Source organism: Mustela putorius, unplaced genomic scaffold, assembly GCF_011764305.1.
Source record: "Mustela putorius furo isolate JIRA1106 unplaced genomic scaffold, ASM1176430v1.1 tig00003875_pilon_pilon_pilon, whole genome shotgun sequence".
Lineage (NCBI taxonomy): Eukaryota > Metazoa > Chordata > Mammalia > Carnivora > Mustelidae > Mustela > Mustela putorius.
In genome coordinates, this window is record NW_025422026.1 from 6,891,827 (window position 1) to 6,904,933 (window position 13,107).

Here is a 13,107-nt window from a genome sequence, read left to right on the forward strand (position 1 = left end):
AATTATCAAGTCCAGAAAATTAACATCTTTACAATACTACTAATGAAACTACAGACTTGGTTTGAGTTTCACCAGTTTTCCTCCTAATGCCCCTTTTTCTTGTTCTAGGATCTCACACCTTGTTTGGTTGACATCACTCCCTAGTCTTCTCTGATCTGTAGCAGTTCCTCATTTTTTCCTTGACTTTCACATCCTTGACACTTTTGAAGAACATTGGTCAGTAACTTTGTAGAAAATCTCTCAGTTTGACTTTATGTGGTGTTTTCTCATTGATGGGATGGAGGTCACGCATTACTGGGGAGAATACTACAGAAGAGATATTGTATCCTTCCCAGTGCATTGTATCTGAGGGTACATGATGTTTTCTTACTCCTAGTGATGTTAATGAAGTGGTGGTTGACAGGTTTTGCCACTATAATATTATTTTTCCCTTTGTAATTGATAAATATCTTAGGGGAGCTATTCCGAAATGATGCTTCTACTTGCTTCTTCCCAAAGTTTTGTCCCCTGATTTTAGCTTCTATCTTGTCTGCAACAACTATTACGGCAGACACGTTGTTTCTTAAAACATTTTTAAAAATTACATAGATGGGGGTGCCTGGATGGCCCAGTGGGGTAAGCCTCTGCCTTCAGCTCAGGTCATGATCTCAGGGTCCTGGGATGGAGCTCCGCATCGGGCTCTCTGCTCAGGGGGAGCCTGCTTCCTCCTCCTCTCTCTCTCTCTCTGCTTGCCTCTCTGCCTACTTCTGATCTCTGTCTGTCAAATAAACAAATAAAATCTAAAAAAAAAAATTCACCTTGGAGATCATTCTATATTGGTACATAAAAAATCTCCTCCTTAGAGCTAATGATGGTAGAGCATTTTGTTGTAAGGATTCCATTATAAGGACTATTTAATTAATCTCCTGTTGATGGCTCTTTAGGGAGCCTTCAATCTTTTGATCTCTCAGGAATGTGGCAATGCATTTCATCTTCATATTGATGCAAGTGTTATCTATAAGGTAAATTCCTAGAGGTGCAAATGCTAGGTAGAGGGCACGTGCATTGATAATTTCCACAGATATTAATAAATCATCTTCCCGTCAAAGCTTTGTGAGTCTGTATTCCCATTAGCAATACATAGGAGCGCCCCCTTTTCCTCACCCTTATTAGCATAATGCATCATCAAATGATTTGATCTTGGCTAAACTCATAAGTAAAATGTTATATTCAGTGTAGTATTTTGAAGTAAATTTTATTGACATTTAACATACATGCAGACGTATGTGGAAATCATAAATATACAGCTCCATTCAGGTTCACAAAGTGAATTCATCTGCATAATAGCACCCAGGTCAAGAAATAGAATTCCAGCAGCCCCCATCATATCTCCAGCTCCCTACCGCTTAAGACGGACACTAGCTTCTAACACCTTCAATTAGTTTTGCCTGTTTTTGAACTTCGTGTAACAATGTAACAGTCATTATCTACTGTGTCCTTTTCTTTAACCCGATATCTCAATGTAGTCTTATTTTGCAGTTAAATATATTGTATGTGCAATGGAATATCACATTGTATGTTTTAAAAGTCATTTCTTAAATTCCTTTTTCTATGAACTCTTTTTTTTTTTTTAGATTTTATTTATTTATTTGACACAGAGAGAGAGATCACAAGTATGGAGAGAGGCAGGCAGAGAGAGAGGAGGAAGCAGGCTCCCTGCCGAGCAGAGAGCCCGATGCGGGGATCAATCCCAGGACTCTGAGACCATGACCTGAGCCGAAGGCAGAGGTCCAACCCTCTGAGCCACCCAGGCGCCCCATGTGAACTCTTGGTTATATCCTTTGGGCATTTTTCTCTTGGGCTATTAGTCTTTATTCTTTTTAAAATTTAATTTAATTTATTTGGGAGAGAGGGAGGGAGAACAAGAAAGAGTACACAAGTGGGGAGAGGGGCAGAGGGAGAATGAGAAACAGATTCCTCGCTGATTTGAGAGCCTGATGGCGGACTCTGACTCAGGACCCTGGCTGGGATCATGACCTGAGCCAAAGGCAGCCATTTAATGGCCTGAGTAATCCAGGTGCCCCAATTAGTATTTGTTCTTACTGGTTTATGGAAGATCTTTATAGATTAGGAAATTAGCCCTTTGTGATTTAAGTTGCAAATATTCTTTCCTAGTTTATCATTTGATTTTGCCCATTGTGTTTATCACATAGGTTTTTTTGTTTTTTGTTTTTTTTAAATCTGAGGTGGTTGAATGTGTTAGTCTTTTGGGGTTTCTGAAGCTTGTTGTCATTTTTTTTTTTTTAAGGAAGATTATGTTTATTTTATTTGATGAGAGAGAGAGAAAGAGAGAGAGAGTGCACAAGCAGGGGGAGCAGCAGGCAAAGGGAGAAGAAGTAGGCTTCCTGCTGAGGGAGGAGCCCAGTGTGGGCCTCCATCTCAGCACCCCATGGATTCTGACTTGAGCTGAAGACAGAGGTTTAAGCAACTGAGCCACCCCGATGCCCCTTGCTGTCAAATTTAGAAGGGCCTTTCCTATCCCAAGATTAGTTGTTTTTTTAAAAGATTTTATTTATTTATTTGACAGACAGAGATCACAAGTAGGCAGAGAGGCAGGTGGGGGCTGGGGGGGGGAGCAGGCTCCCCGCTGAGCAGAGAGCCTAATGTGGGGCTTGATCCCAGGACCCTGAGATCATGACCTAAGCCAAAGACAGAGGCTTAACCCACTGAGCCACCCAGGTGCCCCAAGATTAGTTCTTAATTACTCATAAATTGTCTAGTTTTTGTTTAAATTTAAATCTTTAAACCAATTTGTTGTCTTTCATTTCTAAACACATTGCAATTTGATTTTTTTTTCTTTTTTCTTAACCTCAGAGTATTTAAGAGAACATTTTAATGATTTTTCTGGGCAGATAATATTTTGGTTATCCTTTAAAAATTATTAATCTTGAATATTGTTTCATTGTGTTCAGAGACCGTGGCCTCTTTATGATTTTTGATTTTTAGAATTTGTCTAGTTTACCTTTGTAGCTCAAGGCAGGGTCATTCTTTGGAGATTGTCACATGTATGCTTTATGTGCACGTAATTTCATTAGATTTTGTATGTATTTGTGTGTTTATGTGTATTGTGTATGCCCATATGTAATATACATTTACATATGATCAAGTTTAATTATGTTATCAAATCACTTACTTTTACCTAGTACCTAAAGGATGTGGCCCAAACCTTCCACCACGTGGTTTTATCAGTTTCACCTTGTTTTTCTATCCACTGTTGCTCTCTGTCTTCCAAAGCCATGCTCTGAAAAGCCTAAAGAATCATGATTTTTATTTAATTTTATCACTAGTTAATACACAGATGTGTCTCATTGTTAAAAATGCAAACAAACAGAAGTCGAGTTGAAAATCACTACTCAGCATTATTACATTAAAGCAGCAATGAGATACCATTTTCTCAACAACAGAACGGCAACAGTTTTAAAAGATTGGTAACATTCCAGGGCGCCTGGATGGCTCGGTCAGTTAAGTGTCTTTGGCTCAGGTCATGATCCCAGGGTCTTCAGATCGAGCCCCACATTGGGCTCCCTGCTTCTCCCTCACTCTCTCTCAAATAAATAAATAAATAAAACCTTAACAAAAAAAAAATTGGTAACAGCCCATAGTGAGCCCTGTCATGGGTGAGTGTGCCCCTGGGACAGGTCCTAGAGCATGGTCCGGGGAGTGGTAGAGATACAAGAAATGTGACTTGTTACTGGGGGTGCCTGGATGGCTCAGTGGGTTAAAGCTCTGCCTTCAGCTCAGGTCATGAACTCGGGTTTCTGGGATCCAGCCCCACAGCGGGCTCTCTGCTCAGCAGGGAACTTACTTCCCTTCCTCTCTCTCTGCCTGCCTCTCTGCCTACTTGTAACCTCTGTCTGTCAAATAAATAAATAAAATCTTAAAAAACAAAACAAAACAACTTCAGATACTGGTTGTGACATTTCAAAGTTTGGTAGATGTTAACCAAGTTGTTCACTTGGAAAGGTGTTTTGTTTTCTTTTTTTTTTTAAGTTTATTTATTCACTAAATAACCTCTACAGCCAGCATGGGGCCTAAGAGGGAGGGAACTCCGAGCCAGGGTGTCCTCTGCCTCCATCAGGACCCTGTGAAGGTTCTGGGTTGTTGGAAACGCGAAGGCATTGGCTTCTGGCTCGAATGGGTTTCCCTGGAGCCTTGCACTGTGCCCACGGCACCTGCGTGCTTCCTTCTAGTCGGGAGGCCTGTGCCAGGTGTAGGTTAAGGAGCCCTTTGTGTGGTTGGGTGTGCAGGTGCCCTGACCCACCCGAAGTTTTATCATCACCTGAGGAGTGTGTCAGGTCCTTGAATCGAAGAAGGGTCACTGGCCTCTCTGTCTCCTTCCAAGACCCCAGGAAATCCCCCTTCCCCACATCACCCCTCTTCCCTTGCCCCTTCCAAGACTCCTCACCTTATCCCTCAGTCTGCCGCTTCATAGTTTATAAAAGCAGAAAGGCCTTTGCCTACGGGCTCTGTCTGCTTTCTGTCATATTCAGAAATTCCAAGTCCTACTTGGCTCCTAGAGGTGAGGAGACAGGAAGGAACATTTAAGTGTAAAAAGATAGTGCGATGTTTCATAATTTATTATAAATTATCCAACCACGGTATCTGCCATTATGATTCCCCCTGAAAGACTGATGCTACTTTATTCTGACCCAGCTCACTTTGCTTGTGCACCCCAGCACACACACACACACACACACACACACGCACATGCATACACACGCATGCACACACACGCACGCACACACACTCATGCACACACCCAGCTCCATTTAAAAAGACAGCTGGAGCAACGGCCACCACCGAGGCCTTTCTCACACCTCTCAGAGGAGCTGCTAACTAGGCTGTCCAGCGCGGTCTCTCCGCAGTTCGTCTCTCCTGCAGGATCATCAAGGTTGCCTGGCAACCACCAGCAGGTTGGCCTCGCACATGGTTTCCTTAAAGAAAATGGCAGAGCTCTCTCTCCTGTCACAGTGCAAGCAAGGCCTAATTATTGTGAACTGGGAATCAATCACGGAGGGCTTGGGAGCCATGGTGTGGGATGGTAAAAGGGTGTGAAAAGCTCAGAGGAGGGCCTGGAATGGGCACTTGGGTGCCGGCGTGAAAAGAGCCACCATTTCCTAATTTTACCTCTTGCTGCCTGCGGGATGGAACCCAGGGCAGGCTTAGCAAGGGGGCACTCCTTTGGCTCGAGTCTGAACTATGGCTGATGGAATGGGCCACCTTTCATCTGGAGAAGTATCATTTCAAGGACCAGAGACATGGACGTCTTTAAATATTTGTAAGCAAGGGGCGCCCGAGTGGCTCAGTGGGTTAAGCGTCTGCCTTGGGCTCAGGTCATGATCTCAGGGTCCTGGGATCGAGCCCCGAGCTGGGCTCCCTGCTAAGTGGGGAGTCTGCTGGTCCATAGAGGAGAGGGTTTGCTTTGGAGGCAGGGGTGTGAATTCCCAGCAGCACAGGCACGCATTCTGGGGAGAGGGTGTGTACAGGTGAGCACTGACGCTTCTGTGACATCTCGTCTTGGACAGGTCTCCATTCCTGAGTGGACGCAGGTGGCTCCGCTTGTGGGCTCGGAGTCTCCCCTCCCTGTACCTTGAGTTCGGAGAACTGGCCATCCTCCAGGCTCCGTCAGCCAGTGGTGGGCATGTTGTGGACATCCTCTTCACACACGGTGGGCATTTCAGCCCAAGGTCTCCTGAATCCATGGGTAAGGTTGGAGCCATAGCGGCTGTGGCCGTGGTTGCTGCTGGGGGCGATGAACACGGAGTGAGGGGCGGGGCGATCTCGTGGAACCGATGGTGGAAAGGATTGGCCCATGCTTGCTGAAACAGGTGGCAGTGTGGGCAGGGGACAAGGCAAGGGTTATAAGTGGGACTTTGCTGTTGGAAGGGGGATGGGAAGATCATGGAGTCCTTGAGAGGAGGTGGGAAAGGGAGGAGTTGATGCCAAAGGATCAAAGCTCGATTCAGTCTTTGAGTGCGTCAAGCTATGGTAAGGACAATGAAGCGGGAGAAGCAGGATCTCGAGGGACCTGCTATTTCACAAGATTTGGTGTGTGTCTGATGAGCCAGGTGCTTTCCATTTCACTGTCTCCAGTCATCAAAGCAGAGAATATTATCCCCACTTTACAGGTGAGGAAACTGAGGCACAGGGCAGCCAAGTGACTTGCCCTGACTGACTTAGGAAACAGCAGAGTCAGCATCAAATACAGATGTGTCTTCTTCAAATTGCTCTCTTTCCGCCTTGCTGCTGCCCCCCGCCCCCACCCCACAACGGGTGGGGAATCCAGGGACTAAGGCGGGGGCTGCACACACACAGCCTGGGTCCCTTGGTGCTGGGAGTGTTACACCTGAGAGTTTAACATCTCTCGGTTGTGCATTCTTTTTTTTTTAATAGATTTTTCTTTTAAAAAAATAAGTAGAGGGCTAACAGAGAGCAAGTACGTGCATAAAGGGCACTTGGGCGGACAGCTGCGTGACGTTTTACAAATGCGTGCATCTGTACAATCATCGCCCAGACCAGGATACAGAACATTCCCAGCAGCCCCAATGCTTTCCTTCACACAAATCAGAACGCTATTGGAACAGCTAAATATATACATTAATGGGTCATGTGCCACTAGATAGAGCCTAACAAGATTTGCTAACACAGGTACTGTGTTTTCTCTGCAAATGCTATGGTTTCCAGAGCCCAGAAGTGGAGGGGATGCGGTGATGGTACAGCAGATAAGATCCGGAAGCCCAGCATTTGAGATGATTAATGGTCCCTGGGCTACAGCTTTCTTCCAGTCTGATATGGACAGAGGGCAGCCTTGTTTAAACTCTCCCTGTTCCAGCCCTCCCCCCAACCCCCCACCCCCAACCATGCTTCTCTGTTATCTCAGCAAAGTCAGAATTAACCCTTGTTTAAGCTACTGGGAGCCTTAAAGAAAGTGGGTCACTGATAGAAACCCATCTCTTAACAAAGTCAAAGAGGAATTTCTCAGGTGTCACCTGGGAAGCCAAGAACGCTACCTTATAGCCCTTGGGGCATGAGGGATTTCATTCTCCCTGGCAGGTGTGGGGGACCCCTCAGCCCCCTGGTTTTGAGGAGGTGAGCAAGGAGGCCTGGGTGGCCCTGTGTGGAGGATGAAAGTGCCAGATGGCTGGGCAGGTGTTCCAGCTGACTTAACAACCTTATCAGATGTCCCGAGGGGCCCAGCCCTCAGCAGAGAGTGATGTTTTGTGAAGGCAGCAGGGGAAGGTATCCCCACTTTTCCTTTCCCTCTTGCCATCTCTTGAACCTGTCCCATGTTAGTCAGAAGACCACCCATTGGTTCTTAGCAGCTCGCTGTCCCTCTGTCTCCCTTATTCCAGATCCCTGGCAGAGGCTGTGGGCCAGGTCCCTTGAGGGACCTTGGCTGTCTCCCAAACTCACCAATCGTGGACTGGCAAAAGGGAGGGGAAAATCGTGCCCTGGTGGACTGTGAGGTAAGATTCCTGTTGGAGTGGAAGGTGACTTGTCCTACTACGGTCATGTGGAGGGTTTTGGCATCCCTGGACAGCCACATCCTAGCTGCTCTGCCCTCCTGTGCACCCTGGGCTTGCAGCCTTTAGCTTTTGCCAGTGGGGTGGATGGAAGGAGAGAGGAACACTGGGTGACCTCACCCTGGAAGAAGTGGCCAAGCTTCACCTCCCAGCTACTGTGGCTATCGGTTCCATATCGCAAATGTCCCTTTTCAATTGCAAGTGCCCACCCCCAGCATCTTGGGACAGAGCCCAGTTCTTTATGATGATACTTAAAATGATGTCCTTTTCCTATATTCCTATAGTCCTTTGGAGACTAGGGAGGATGGATGTCCCCAGGATCACAATCCTTCCCAGCACACCAGCTCCTACAAAAGATAGAAAGGAGTATCCAGGGGCACCTGGGTGGCTCAGTGGGTTGAGCCTCTGCCTTCGGCTCAGGTCATGATCTCAGGGTACTAGGGTTGAGCCCCGCATCAGGCTCTCTGCTCAGCGGGGAGCCTGCTTCCCCCTCCCCCTCTGCCTACTCGTGATCTCTCTCTCTGTCAAATAAATAAATAAAATCTTAAAAAAAAAAAAAGAAAGAAAGAAAGGGTCAAGGTGGCTCCCTGAACACACGTGTTCTCCACCTGCCTTCCCAAAATCCCATGGCGAAGTCAGTGATGTACAGAAGGACCCATGGTCCAAATGTATAGCCCCGTAATGATGCGGGAAACAGGAAGAGGGGTCAACCGTGCATTAAATGATTAGCAGATTTCCAGAAGGAAGATCGTAATGGGTAGTACTAAGCAGAAGTAGCTGAACACCCTCAGTGCCGCGGAGGACAGGGCTGTCTCTTCCCCAGAAAAGCTCCAAACTCAGAGTCTGCCAAAAAGAGTGGCCAGCTGCTTGATGTCTGTTCTGGGAGGAGGTGGGAGAGCTCTTCTGGGCACAGGCCCCTGGGGCTCCTGCTGTGTTTGACGGTGTTCTGGAGCAGTGGCTCTCAAACCCCACTATCTTCTGGAATCCTCAGAAAGTTCTGGAATACACCAGGCCCAGGGTGTACGCCTGATCAATTAAATTAGGATTCAGAAGCTCTAAAGCTCCCTACGGCATTCACTTGGCACCCACGGCTGGGAACTGCTCGTTAAGAGGACACACTTGGTTTGGGAATTGGGGGGAGGGGTAAGTCAGCGCATTCGCTGCCTGCTACCCCAAAGAGAAGCCTGCTGGTCGCTAGTGGGGGACTTCCTGGATACACTCCCTAGCCTAGGCCCTCATCCCCTGGAAAGGTGACCCCGTGTCTCCCTCCTGCATGTCCCTGTCTCTGTCTTCCACAGTCCCCAGATGATCTTCCTAGGGTTTGATGCAAATCCTATCAGACCGATGCCCTCCGCTGCAGACCAAGCCCAGGCCGTGGAGACTCTCCAGAAGATTCCCATGCTTTTCCTTCTAGCTGAATTTCCTCCCCTGGCCCTATACTCTGATCCAATGAAGGGCCCACCTTAGTCTTCTTGTGTCCCCTCACCACCCCCAGTGCCGGCTATAGCCACGTGATCTGTGTATAAGAGATGTGCACAGGGAGGACTTGTTTTGCTGAACCGAGCTTAGCCAAGTGCAGTGTCTCAGGGCCGTAGAATGAAGGAAACCTCATTTGTCCTCGCTGAGCTGCTCTGGCCATGGGTGGCCTGTTCTGAGGGTCAAAGGGGGATTACAAGCAGCTTGAAAACTCAGCATTTGCCGCAACTTACCATTTTATGCCATTGCTGGTGTTTTATTTTGAATACTTACAGTATAAAAATCTGTACTGAGGGGGGCACTTGGGTGGCTCAGTGGGTTAAAGCCTCTGCCTTCAGCTCAGGTCATGATCCCAGGGTCCTGGGATCGAGCCCCGCATTGGGCTCTCTGCTCAGCAGAGAGCCTGCTTCCTCCTCTCTCTCTGCCTGCCTCTCCACATACTTGTGATCTCTGCCTGTCAAATAAATAAATAAAATCTTAAAAAAAAAATCTGTACTGAGGTTGCCAATCATTAAAATAAAACATGGTCCTTACAAATGGAAAACACCAGAGAAGTGTATGAAGTAGAAAGTGAATCTCTCCAGGACCCTTCCCAGAAGTAGCCATTGTCAACAGATCAGTGTTGAAACTTGCTGACTTTTTATTACCCGGGGAAACTTTTCTCCCCCACATACTGCTTTCTCCACGAACAGTAGTCATGACTGTGTTCTCTAGGCTACACTGGCTCATAGGTCCCCTTCCATTTGTTGAACCGGGGTCCCCTCTCGGTAGCTGGGCTACGTCATTCCCAACTCGTGCTGTAACATTTTTAGTTTGCGGAAAAGTAAATTATCGAATTGACTCATGAAAAAAATGGGAACAAAAGAAAGAGCGTTCCGTCTCTCACCCAAGCCCACCCACTGTGCCATCATTATGTCCCAGCATTGTTCTTCCCGTATGGTTTTGCTAAAACATTTTAGACTTGGCATATACAGTTTGGGTCCTACTCTGACGCTTCCTTCACCATAAACTTACACAATGTTATGAGTCAGCTGTCCTTATTGTTGGCTTTGGAAGCTGCTTTCTAGTCCTGGAGTGGGGCCGTTCAGTTTCGCAGCCGTTGCTGGGGGACATTTTGGTTATAACGAATAGTCTGGCGTGGATGGTTCTCCTCCCTTAAGAACCGGAATGGTAATTCCTGGTCAGAGTGATGGCTTGTTCTATTCCTTCCGTAACCTGCCTTTGAAACCTGCCTCTCAGAGTGCAGTACATGTTCTAGAAGGTGTCTCTCACCTACTCTCCCCTTCTGTGGCTTTCTCCCCAAACCGCTGTGCACCAGACCTAGTTAGAGATTCCTTCTTCTTGAAGACCTTCCCTAACGATGGGGCGCCTGGGCTGGCTGTCACCTCTGTGTGTGTCCACGCGGCTCTGTGCTTCCCTCAGAAACATGTTCCACACCCGTTCCGTTCTACAGTGGGAGTTACTCACTCCTGGGTCCTCTGTGGATGACAGGGAGGACCACAGGGGTTGGGGGATGCATAGGGAAAAAAGGGGCGCCCAGTCCCTCTCTCACAGACGGCCCTCTGGTGGTCTGTGGGACAGGAGGTCATTCTACTCAGCCACTCCTGTCACTCTTGCCCTCAGAACAGGTCCCCGCTCCATAGTGCTGGGTCTGCCAGACCCCCAGCACCCTGGTGGTGGTTGGGAGGAAGCCAGCCCCGCCCCCACGCTCTTCCAGCCTTCCCAGTGGCCCCCATAACAGGGGCCCCGAAGGACTGTTTGTTCAGTCTGCGTAACAGAGGGGCGCTTATCGGCGCTGGAGGGGAGGACCAGCTGTTCCATCTCCGCAGCCAGTCCTGTCCCCTCACCTGATAACCTCCCCAGGATTTATCGAATCTCTGTGTCTCACAATTGCCTGTAATTTCATTGCCTTCATGGGAGAAAGAGTGCTTTTCCCTGCAGCTGAGATTTTTCCTGTTCTCTGGACTTTGCCTTCTTGGTCCCCAGCCTCTTTTCATTTCCAGCAAGCAGCAAGAGCAATCCTTGCCTCCAGAGCTCTGCCTGCACCCGACCCCGGCCATTCACACCTCAGCTGTTCCCCCTCGTCCTGCCCCCAGAGAGGAGGGTGGAGCAGGATGGCCCTCGGTCACCTCCGGGTCCCCCAGTTTAAGGGAAACCCTCCAGGGGGCACCGCTCTGTGGTTAAAACAGCTACCGCCCCAGGAAAGAAGGTGCTGATGGTTTCCTTCTTCTCTTCCCCCCTCGCCTCCCCCTCCCACCTTCTTCTGACCCCAGATCTCAGGCACCTCTAGAAGGAGGAGACTTTAGGTTTGGCTTAACCCATTCATTCATTCATTCATTCAGTATTTTAACAAATCCTTGTTAGGCCTCTAACGGGTACTAAGCACTAGACAATCAAAAACTAGTTATTTAATGCAGATTGATGAGGCCATAGACGTAATCTTAAGACAAGAAGTTTCAAATCTGCCTGGGCATAGAAGTGATCGTTGATTGGATACCTAATCGGATCCAGCACTGTTTGAGGTAATCCTGTTATTCCCATTTTAAAGAGGAGCTAAGTGAACCTCAGAGTCTTTCTTTTTTAAAGATTTTATTTATTTATTTGACACAGAGAGAGAGATCACAAGTAGACAGAGAGGCAGGCCGGGGGGGTGGGGTGGGGGGGGAGCAGGCTTCCCGCTGAGCAGAGAGCCAGATTCGGGGCTCTGAGATCATGACCTGAGCTGAAGGCAGAGGCTTTAACCCACTGAGCTACCCAGGTGCCGCCCCCCTCAGAGGCTTTAGCCCTCTGTGCTGTCCCTGCCTGCTTTACCCTTTGTGATTCGGTAATGCCAGCCGGCACTTGGTTCTCTGTACCTTGGCCCGTGGTCCCTGCTGCCTGGAACCGCAGGCGGACCTTCCCCTTTGGCACCTTCTGTAGCATTTGCTCTTTGAGTGCGGAGCTGGGTGCTGGTCTCTCCACCTCGCCCAGACCTCTAATTGAGGGCTCACCACTTCTGATAGAATTAGCTGTTCCTGAGTGTCTTTCCAACTAGAAGCAGGAAATCATGACTTACTCACCTTTGTCCTGCCGCACCAGCACAGAGCTTGGCACAGAGCCAGCGTTCTAAAAGAATTGGCTGAAAATAACAGACAAGTGAAGTCCCTTGTCTGAAGCCTCACTAAGCATAGGGGAAAAATGAGATTGGAACCTTGGTTGCTACTACCCTAAGGCACCGTCGTGTCCATTAGAACAAAGCTCTTCCTCTGGGTGGACTGACTGCAAAAAAGGCAAGTCTTCTGTGTGGACCAGTGAGAAAAAGATCCTCCTTTGCCTCCAAGAAGGCAAAGTCCAGAGAACATGAAAAATCTTAGCTGCAGGGAAAAGCACTCTTTTCTCCCATGAAGGCAAAGTGCTGGCTGATGGAGCACTGAGCCAAGGTCCCAGCTTGGCCGAGCCAGCAAGGACGAGATTCCAGCCCTGTGCGTGCTGCCCGGGCGTCCCAGCTCAGACACAGCAAGGGATGGCCTGTTTAAACCCAGGTCAGTCCTCATTCTGAAGCCTGTACTCTTTTTCTGTGCCACGTGAATGGGAGCAATTCTCCAGAAACATTTCCAAACCCGAAGAAAATGCGCGCGTGCGCCCATGCTTTTTGGCAAGAGCAAACCTCACTCTGTTGCCTGAGCATAGGTGCCCAGGGCAGTGGGAAGATTGTTCAAGAAAGACTAGCGGCTGCAGGATCACCAATGACAAAGAAAAACCATTGTGGGGGCAGGAAGCCTTTAGCGGAGAGAATGGCGGGAAGGTACATCTTCAAACAGTTGGTAAGGATCTGGATTCGGAATCTGAAGGCTGAGCAACTACAAGCAGAAACCGAGCATTTCCTGCAGTTAGCCATGCAGGACTTACTCTAAGGAAATGAGCCTTGTAGAAGGGGAATAGAGTGTGTGTGGGGGGGTGTCTAAATGAGGGCCAAGGGAAACGGAGCCTCAGTTCAGCATCTGTAAAGTGGGACCATGATGCTGAACTCACGGGATTAAGTGACTTAATGTAGCTGAAATGATCGGCACAGGGTCTGGAGTACAGGAAA